This window comes from Megascapheus bottae, chromosome 13 (assembly GCF_031878675.1).
Source record: "Megascapheus bottae isolate mThoBot1 chromosome 13, mThoBot2.hap1, whole genome shotgun sequence".
Taxonomy (NCBI): Eukaryota; Metazoa; Chordata; class Mammalia; order Rodentia; family Geomyidae; genus Megascapheus; species Megascapheus bottae.
In genome coordinates, this window is record NC_143521.1 from 8,654,226 (window position 1) to 8,664,042 (window position 9,817).

At 39.2% G+C, this 9,817-nt stretch overlaps 1 pseudogene; it reads left to right on the forward strand.

Moving 5' to 3' along the window:
* Positions 1-9,113, forward strand: part of LOC150055487 (pre-mRNA-splicing factor 38A pseudogene) — a 90,763-nt pseudogene extending 81,650 nt beyond the window's left edge.
* The last annotated feature ends 704 nt before the right edge of the window (positions 9,114-9,817 follow it).

Sequence of the window (9,817 nt, forward strand, 5' to 3'; positions counted from 1 at the left end):
CGTGGAATTCCTTTGAAAGTCAAAATCAAAGTTTCAGCAAAATAAAACACCAGTAAACATATTCAAAAGTGGTACAGTGGGATCAAGAAGGTGCTAATTAATGAAGAGGAGAAGAGAGGGAGAATGAAATCAAGAACCCAATGTGATGCCAACAAAATTAAAAAGACTGAGGGAAGGGATGACTAGGGGAGGATTGGGTAAAAATGTTGAAGGAGGTGACATTTATCATAAACTGCTTTAAATGGACTTTTTTGTACACCTAAAGATAATAATAAAAGCATTTAAAAAGCAAAAGAAAAGTCCACATCATCTAACTTATGTAATTATAACTCCATATACATCATCTTTATATTAAAAAACTATAGATTACCTAATAAAATATAAATGTTACTAATATTTTATAATTTAGGAAATCATGATAAGTAAAAAATCTGCATGTGTTCTGTACAGATACAATTTTCTTTGGGGGGGAAATACTTTTAGTCCTTGGTTGAATTTGTAACCAGTGGAACTAGAGGGCAGACCTTATATTTCAGATCCAATCACCTCTCTCTCTCTCTCTAAAGAGCAAATGACAAATAAATATATTTTATTAAATTAACATACAATTCATTCTTATGAACATGCATTAATATTATTGCTATTTTAAAGATAAAGAGATACAAACATAAAAAAGAATGGTTACACAGGTATTAAGTGGAAAAAAACTTACATTCTCAATCCACATCCTGAAGTACCTTTATTTTCTTCTCAGGGTTAATATAATTACTGCTTCAAACTAATTGTCATCAAATATCAACCTACAGAGTGGATGCTTACTGTAGAATATAGTATTTGTTGTCTTATACTTTATCATTTATAAACCATGTCTCTTTTTATTTGCCTCTGCAGTCCTTATTTAACATCCTGCCATTTCTTGCCTCAGCCAGTGCTCTGATTCATCAACTCGCTTCTGTAAATTGCACTTAGTCTCAAGTGTTTACACACCTCTGATTCCAGATTTGTCTGGTGGTATAAATCAGGCTTGGCTTCCATTAACCAGAGTAAAATTTAGAGTCCTTAGCATGTCTTTTGACTACCTCATAGGTCTCTTACTGTTCATCCTAGCAGGTCTCCTGGCTTCTGTCTCTGTCTCTATCTCTCTCTCCCTGTCTCTGTTTCTCTCTGTCTGTCTGTTTTTCTCTTTCTGTCTCTCTATCTCTTTCTCTCTTTCTCTCTGTCTTTCTCTTTCTGTCTCTCACTGTCTCTCGCTCTGTCTCTCTATCTCTCTCTGTCTCTGTCTCTCTGTCTCTGTCTCTGTCTCTCTCTCTCTCTCTCATAATCCATGAAGCTCATCTCTCTGCCTTGACTATACAACTTTTTTTTTTTGCCTATGTGTTTGTGAACTGGTCTCTATATTTCTAATGGAAACTTTATATCCCAGGGACTTGTTCTTGCAGTTTTCTCATTCCTGAGTTGGCATCAGGACACAGGAGGCACTCCTGTGCAGATGTGGAGTGAATGGTGTTGAGGGGTTGTCCTCCTTCATGATTTGGGGACATTGGGCAGGGTCTTTGTGTGGGGCATTTTGAATTGTCATAGCAGGGAGGCATTGAGGTCAGTAGTACTGCTCAACTTTGTATAGAACACACAACAGCCTGCTCCCACAACAAAGATATTTTGGCCCCAAGAATCAATAGTTTCAGGAGAAACAATTTCCTGTGGAAGGTGGCAAGTTGTGCTAAGGGTTTTGTTCCCTCGATTTCTTTTCTGTACTTACCCATCCAGAAACTGCCGGGATAGCCTCAGGCTCAAAAGGTATTGATTCTCCTACTGTCCCCTGTGGTTCCTCTATGTCCAGGTTTGTATTTAGTCCCATTTGAAATAATTTTGTTTTGAATTATTCTTTTCATGTGTGCCATCTTTTTTCCCCATAAGGACCAGATGTAAGTATATTCTGGCAGAAGAGGCAGCTCAAGTCATGGGAATGAAGTGGTTACAGTCAGAGACCCTGATATTAGAGAAATACCTACATTTTTCCACCTTCAGTATTGTCCTTTGCTTCCAATCGACTGAACCATGTTGAAAAAACAGCTATCGTGAATGTCTGGGTAGGAAGGCTCTAGGGATCAGGAATAGACTCAAGGGTAAACACAACCAGGTGCTGCACAGAGAGGCCCTGAAATGAAAATATGCAGGACACTGCTAAAATAGTCCACAAAGGGCTTGCTGGTAGTTTAGGTTAGTGACAGAAAAAAAAGGGAAAAATAATCCCCAAACGTTCACCACTCTTTTTTCCCCCTAGACGGTTTAGGAATAAGGTGAATGCTGGGGGTCAGAGAGTGGTGTGTGTATGTGAGAGATTGGGGAAGAACAGACCAACTTCCATGTTTTCTGGATTAGAACATTGCCCCAGCATTACCAGAGCCTCAGAGATTTCAGCAGAAGACACAAATCTGTTTTGCAAAATAAAAATTCAATTTTTAACACATGACAACTAATTAAGAATTATGCTTGTGTAGAAACAGGATTTGGTTCTCTATTCTGAAATCCACCACAACAAAGTTTGCAACCTCCAACTTACTTAGACTTGTAAATGAGCCATAAATTAGAAAGTTTTAGTTCTGCTTTCATCTTCAACTCCTCCCCAATCCCAGTTTAAACTCAGGATCTTTGAGTGGGATCCATTGAAAAATGCCTTATAGTAAAAAGTACAAAAACAAATTTCATGCTGAGAACGGCAGAGCCACTGTCATCCAGACATGAAGACTAAAATATGTGGCTCTTAGAACAGCCATATCTTGCTCCTTGATCAGTGTAAACAAATGATGTAAACTTAAACGTGCATGATGTATTCACCATTAATAAAACATTGCTTTGAAGATTATATACTTTGGTCTCTGTGGGAGATTTTGTTGTGGGAAAGGAAGAATAACTTTATATATATATATATACATATATATATATATGAAAACAAGGAAACTAGATGAATGCAAGAATTTTTTTTTTGCCAGTCCTGGGCTTGGGCTCAGGGCCTGGGCACTATCCTTGGGCTTTCTTAAAGCTAGAGCTTTACCACTTGAGTCTCAACACCACTTCTGGCTTTTTCCTATTTATGTGGTACCGAGGAATCGAACCTGGGTCTTTGTGCATGCTAGGCAAGCACTCTACCACTAGGCCAAACTCCTAGCCCTCCGTGAAGGGTTTTTAAGTGGAAAAAAAGATAACCAGAAAGCCTGAAGCTTAGAATTAACATGGTTCAGAAAGACATTACTTGTCTATGATTGGCCCCTTTTCTTTATTCAGACTGGTGCACAGACAAAATGACTCCATGAAAAGTTGACGAACCCTATGACATTTGCACTCAGAGTAGTGTTGATCTCAAGGGAATCAGATCTACCCAGAAGGTGACGAGTGTAAAACTGGAAGACACAGTTTAGAATATTACAGACATGGAACAGATCCCATTCTAAGGGAAAATGAAAATAAATCAAACAACTATTCAGTGTTGCCCCAAATCTGCAATGTCTACATCAAATTGTTTTCACATTTTACTGTTGCCTTTTAAGGATTATAAACAAGATGATTTTTATAGTGTGGTGATACTGTAATTGTGATGCATAGAGTTGGATGTGTAGGATTCTTTGCGATTCAGGATAAAGTCCCTGTTTGGTTGTTTTGCAGCTAGGGTTTGAACTTAGGGTCTTTCACCACTGGAGCCACCCCTCAAGCCCAGCTTTTTGCTGATTATTTTGCAAATGGAGTTTCTCAGATTTTCTGATTAGGTTGGCATTGAATTGTGATCCTCAGGATATCAGATATCAGTTTCCTGGGTGACAGGAGGCTGGCACCACTGGCACCTAGAAAGTTCCAGATTCTTAACAAAATCAGTTCCTTACCTCACCCCTCCCTGCCCTTTGGTCAGTGTGGTTATCATTTTAGGCTGTTTCCTTCTCTTCATCTCTGGGAGTTTTCCACCAAAAGTATTGCTAGCTAGGAGGAGGGCAGAGGAGGGGAAGAGAGAGGTAGGGAGGGAGGGAGGAAAGGAGAGAGGAAGAGAGACAGAGGAAGGGGAGGAGGGAAAGAAGGAGAAAGAGGAATTGGTAAAGAAAGAGGAGGGGGGAAGGAAGAGAGATTTCCTTGATCACACCCATTAAAAATAACCCACTAGGGTGACAGGAGTTTGGCCTAGTGGTTAAAGTGCTTGCCTAGCATGCACGAAGACGTGGGTTCGATTCCTTGGTACCACATACATAGAAAAAAGCGGGAAGTGGTGCTGAGACTCAAGTGGTAGAGCTCTAATCTTGAGAATGTCCAAGGACAGTGCTCAGGCCCTGAGCTCAAGCCCAAGACTGGCAAAACCCCCCCCAACCCCCCCCCCAACCCATTAGGCCTGGAGTTTGGCCTAGTGGTAGAGTGCTTGCCTAGCATGCACAAAGACCCAGGTTTGATTCCTCTGTACCACATACATAGCAAAAATGCCAGAAATGGTGCTGTGGCTCACGTGGTAGAGCTCTTGCCTTGAGAAAGCCCAAGGACAGTGCCCAGGCCCTGAGTTCAAGGCCCAGGACTGGCAAAACAAAACAAAACAAAACAAATAACTCATTAAAATATCAATTTAATTGCTTTATTTCTAACATTTTGATGGTTTGGTGTTTAAAAGGAACCTTGTTTTCTGATCATTCATATCCTAGACAAGTTTTTGTCTTTATCACATACAATAGAAAATAAGATTGATTGGCTGGATGAATATAAGATTGTGTGCTTGTCTGTGCACACACATGCATTTGTAATACTATTGAATCTTTGGAAACAAAGATGATGTATTCAATCAAAGTGGACAGTTACGTTTGAAAAGATTGCTCCCTTTTCTACATGGCATATCTGTAGTGAATTTTTAGCTCAGAGCTATAGCTATTTGAAGAGAATGAAACTTTTTCTCTTAAATTCACAGTTGGTCTAAAACCTTTGCTCAAAAAAGTGCAGTTGCAGCTCTCATGGTGGAACACCAGGTGTTCTATTAGCTGGTGTTTCTCAGCACTTCACAGCTCTGGGTAGCATTAAAAAAAAGATTGTGTTACAGCATGTCCTTGAAAGTCTTCTGTTTTTCCTACCCAGTGTTTTTCTGCTTCATGTCACAATATTCTAGTTTCTTTAACTTGCAATTTTCCATCATATGTACCATAGAAGAAAGTGGTAATAATAGGATAATGATTCAGTAATTTCATTCTGACTGTCCCTAAAGATGTTTAATTGGGGGATGTAAGTTTTTTTTTTTTTACTTTTGTCAGTCCTGGGGCTTGAACTCAGGGCATGAGCACTGTCCCTGGGCTTTTTCCAGGCTAGAGCTCTACCACTTGAGTCATAGCACTGCTTCTGGCTTTTTCTATGTATGTACTACCAAGGAATCAAATCCGGGTCTTTGTGCATGCTAGGCAAGCACTCTACTACTAGGCCTAACTCCCAGCCTGGGATGTATGTTTGTTAACATTTTTAAAAAATATATTTAATTGTAGGAACTTGAGTCAAATATGTATAGATTTAAATCCTGATTCTTTCCAGTGGTCATTAGTAATTCTGAGCAAGTGACTTAAATACTCTTCATTTCTTCATTTCCTTGTGTGTGATGGACAGATGATAATATCATCTGTCTCGTGATATAATAGTGATGATTGTAGCCAAGGAACATGAACTTGGCACATGGGAGATAACCAATAGATGTTAGTGAGATAACCATCGAGAAATGTGTGATTATACCTGATGCCTGTACAATCCTACTGTATGTATGGAATGTGGTCTCAATAGACGACAGCTATGATAAGTATCATGATGATGATGATGATGATGAGAGTTATGATGTTAAAATGCTAGCAACAGTGACTTTCTTATGCTCAGGTAATATGTATTAAGTGGCTCACAAAACCATAGATCTTATTTCAGCAGTATGTCCTACTCTCACTTGCAATATAATTTACAATGTAAATGTTTGGTTTGCATATTTTGCCTGGAAGCCAATCTGTTGCAAGAATTTCTATTTCCATTTCTACCACACAACTTCCTTCCTTACTTTGACTAGAGAAGTGTTATCTCTTTACTCTCATCCAGACAGAATGTTTTCTTTCACTTTTAAGTCTATTCTTATTAAATCTCCAACTGTCAACATTCTGTTCTTTGCTTAAGAGTCATTTAAAGACTCTCATCCACTTTGCTATAGACCATAATTATCCTGACATGTAGACCTGATATACTACAGATGCAGAAGCTGAAATACAGACAGCCACTGACTGTCCAGCTTCTCTCAGGAAATTAGTCTCATTGGGGCAGAGACTTAGATTTCCATTTTTATTTGATTGTGCTGCTTCCCCAAAGACTTGGAGAGTGATATTTTAATCCTATTTGCACATGTTGGTATCTTCCAAGTCTGGACTAAAAATGTCATTGTTTTTATTTGTATCTAGGAACATAATATTTAGAGATATTTTCCCAATGGGTTTGGTCTTCTAATGGGTTCAGGAGTCTCCCCCTACCATGTCTGACTTGGTAAATCTTTAGGATAGGTAGGGTTGAGAGAGATGGGAGAGAATGATGAAAAGTACATTATGTTCATAAACAGGTGGAATTTAAATCTCTCCGTGTAATTATAAAAGTAAATTATAAATAGAATATTATATAACTTTGACAAATATGCTTTTTTCTTTCTTGTTTGTTTATTTCTTTATTTTTGCTTAGGTCATATTTTCTCTTTAAACTTGACTCTCCATTTCTTATGTAGAGTATGCCTTTGAAGAGCTGAATTTTCTCTGAGAAATTTCTAATGAGAATATGGGTGGACTTACAGTATCTCAAGAGCAGACTAGTAGGGAGGCTGAAATTTCTTAAAGTTTATTGTTTCCTTCAACATCACCAAGTATTGTATCTATTTTTGTAAACATTCAATTGAATGTTCAGAATCTATTGACTATCACATGCCATTGGATTATGCGAGGTTCATTCACGTATATTATCTACTTTGTTTCTCGGAAGTCTGCAAAGTAAACATTATTGTCCTCATTATGTCAACATCTTATTTAGAAATGGAGAGGCCATGTGATTTAGATGGGTGACCTAGACAGGAAACAACAGAGTTATGATTTAAACAAAATCTGCTGCCAAATCTGTCTTTCCACTACCTATATATATTTCCAGTAAGCTCTGAATGTCTTCATATGGGATATTTAAAAATCTTTTACAATATCATAGATGTATATAAAATGTATATTGAGTTTGTTATTATAATTGCTTACCCTCGTAATTTTTTCCATTCTTATTTCCTTATGTCTCTCTTGAAGATAATATTGCAATAAGAAGTTACATGCCACATCTGGTATGCTGAAAAGATTTTTTTTTGTGGGTCATGGGGCTTGAACTGGGCCTGGGTGCTGTCTCTGAGCAATTCAGCTCAAGGCTGCCACCCTATCCCAGAGCTTGGGTATTGTCCCTGAGCTCTTCATCTCAAGGCTACTGCCCTACCCTTGAGCCAAGCCCCACTTCCCGTTTTTTAGAGGTTAATTGGAGACAAGAGTCTCAGGTTCTTTTGTGCCCGGGCTGGCTTTGAACCTTGATCCTCAGAGCTCAGCCTCCTGAGTAGCTAGGATAACAGGCATGAGCCACTGGCCGGGCTTGAAAGGATTATTTTTGTTAGTGATTTAGCCGATTTTCCACACCACACATAAGCTGTACATAAAAATTTATGTTGATGAATAGTTGGCTTAAAGTATAAGTCTAGGGGCCAGGAGTTTGGCCTAGTGGTTAAAGTGCTTGCCTAGCATCATGAAGACCCGGGTTCTATTCCTCGGTACCACATATAGAAAAAAGCCAGAAGTGGTGCTGAGGCTCAAGTGGTAGAGCTCTAGCCTTGAGAAAGTCCAAGGACAGTGCTCAGGCCCTGAGCTCAAGCCCAGGACTGGCAAAAAAAAAAAAATAATATATATATATATACATATATATATGTCTAAAGAAACCAAATCCTGCATTATATTATTAATTTTGATTATCATACTTTTGAGAATTTGGATATTATCAGTACTATTATAATTGACGCTACTTTTCATTGGGTGGAGTCAGAAGTCATTAATTAGATGATTACAAAGTCTCATACAAATCATTCAGACAGCGAATCTACGAGTCTAAATACTGGGAAGAAGAGTGCTTTGGACTTACAGCCAAACTTGTAGTGGATAAAGCCATGGAGTTGAGGTTTGTCGGTGGTGTCGGTGGAAAAATAAAATCAACTCCCTTTCTATGTTTAACCTTGAAGATGCTTCAGATTCGGCCTGAGAAGGATGTCATTGTTGAATTTATTAAGAATGCAGATTTCAATACGTCCGCATGTTGGAGCACTTTACATGAGACTGACAGGCACCGCAACTGATTGCTGCAAGCATTTGGAGCTTGGCACAATGACGGGAAAAATCCAGAGCCAGAACCGAAATGGAGAATTTGAACTGATGCATGTAGCTGAGTTCCTTGATGGACTACTGCACAGTGAGAGAGTCTGCGATGTTATTCTTCCTCGGCTACAGGAACGCTATGTGCAAGAAGAAGCTGAGCAACTCAAGTTAGTGCTTTGGAAGAGGACATGGATGGCGTGGAGTCCAGTGAGCAGGAAGAAGAAGAAGAAGATGAGAAGCTGGAAAGAGTGCTATCATCTGGTCATAGCCGAGACCTAGACAAGCCCCAGTCATCTCCTACACTGGGCTACCCAGGAGGAGTAGGAGTCGGTAGCCCAAAAGAAGAAGGCCCTCCCCGCGCCGAGAAAGAGTCCAAGATGCCCCCGAAGCAGGTCTCGAGATGGAAGTCACAGATCCCCCTCTGAATCTCCAGATCATCACCATAGTCACAGACACAGGAGCCACTCAATGTCTCCAGAAAGGTCTAAGGAAGGCCATCAGAAGAGCCGGAGAGGGAATGGTTTTAATCAGATGGGCTCCTGTGGATACAAGAGTATCTGTTTAAATGGAAAGATTCAGATCTGCAGTTCAGGCAGCTATAAGAATTTGTTTTCGATTACCAGGTTTTTGGTTTTTGTCATTTTCTTAAATGAAAGAGGTGCTGAGTTTTATTATCTCTTTTTCAGTAGTCATTATCATCTTTGAGGGGTGGTTCCTAAGGTCAGTTTTTGACCAAACCAACTAGGACTGTATTTGAATTTAGGAGGGGGCAAAGGGTCTGGAGATTGGGGATATGAATGACAGGAAAGGATATGGCCAACAGGCCGGTGATCCCTTCTCTTTTAGCTATTAAACTTATTTTTCTGTAAAAAATAAATATAGTCCTCTAATGCAAAAATAGAGCGATAATAACCAACCTATATTCCTTTCTAAGATTTAATATTATTGTCGAGGTTATGTACAAGCAGGTTACAACTGCATACATAAGGTAATGAGTACATTTCTTGTCAAACATTGTTACCCCTTCTTTATTTTTCTCCCACCTTTCCTCTCCCCAATTCCCTCCTCCCCAAGTTTTAAAGGTCATTTCCAACAGAGTGCTGCCTTGGATCAGCCTTTGTCCTTTGTCTCACCATATGTTGTACAATTTCATTTGTGAAAATGACGACTCTATATTACTAAAAAGAATATCATCATTATTAAATTTGATTGGTCACTTCTGAGCTCATGTGGTTGCCTCTTCATCTGCATAAGTGCCTGTATCCCTTTTGAGTCCTGTGATGGCAAAATCAGTCAGAGCTGGGATCAAGCTTTCAATGGAGCCAGGAAATGCTGCAAAGCAGTAAGAAGTGGAATTTCTCCATCAAATGCCAGAGTAATCCATGGAATTTTTCGTGCGTATGGGGCTC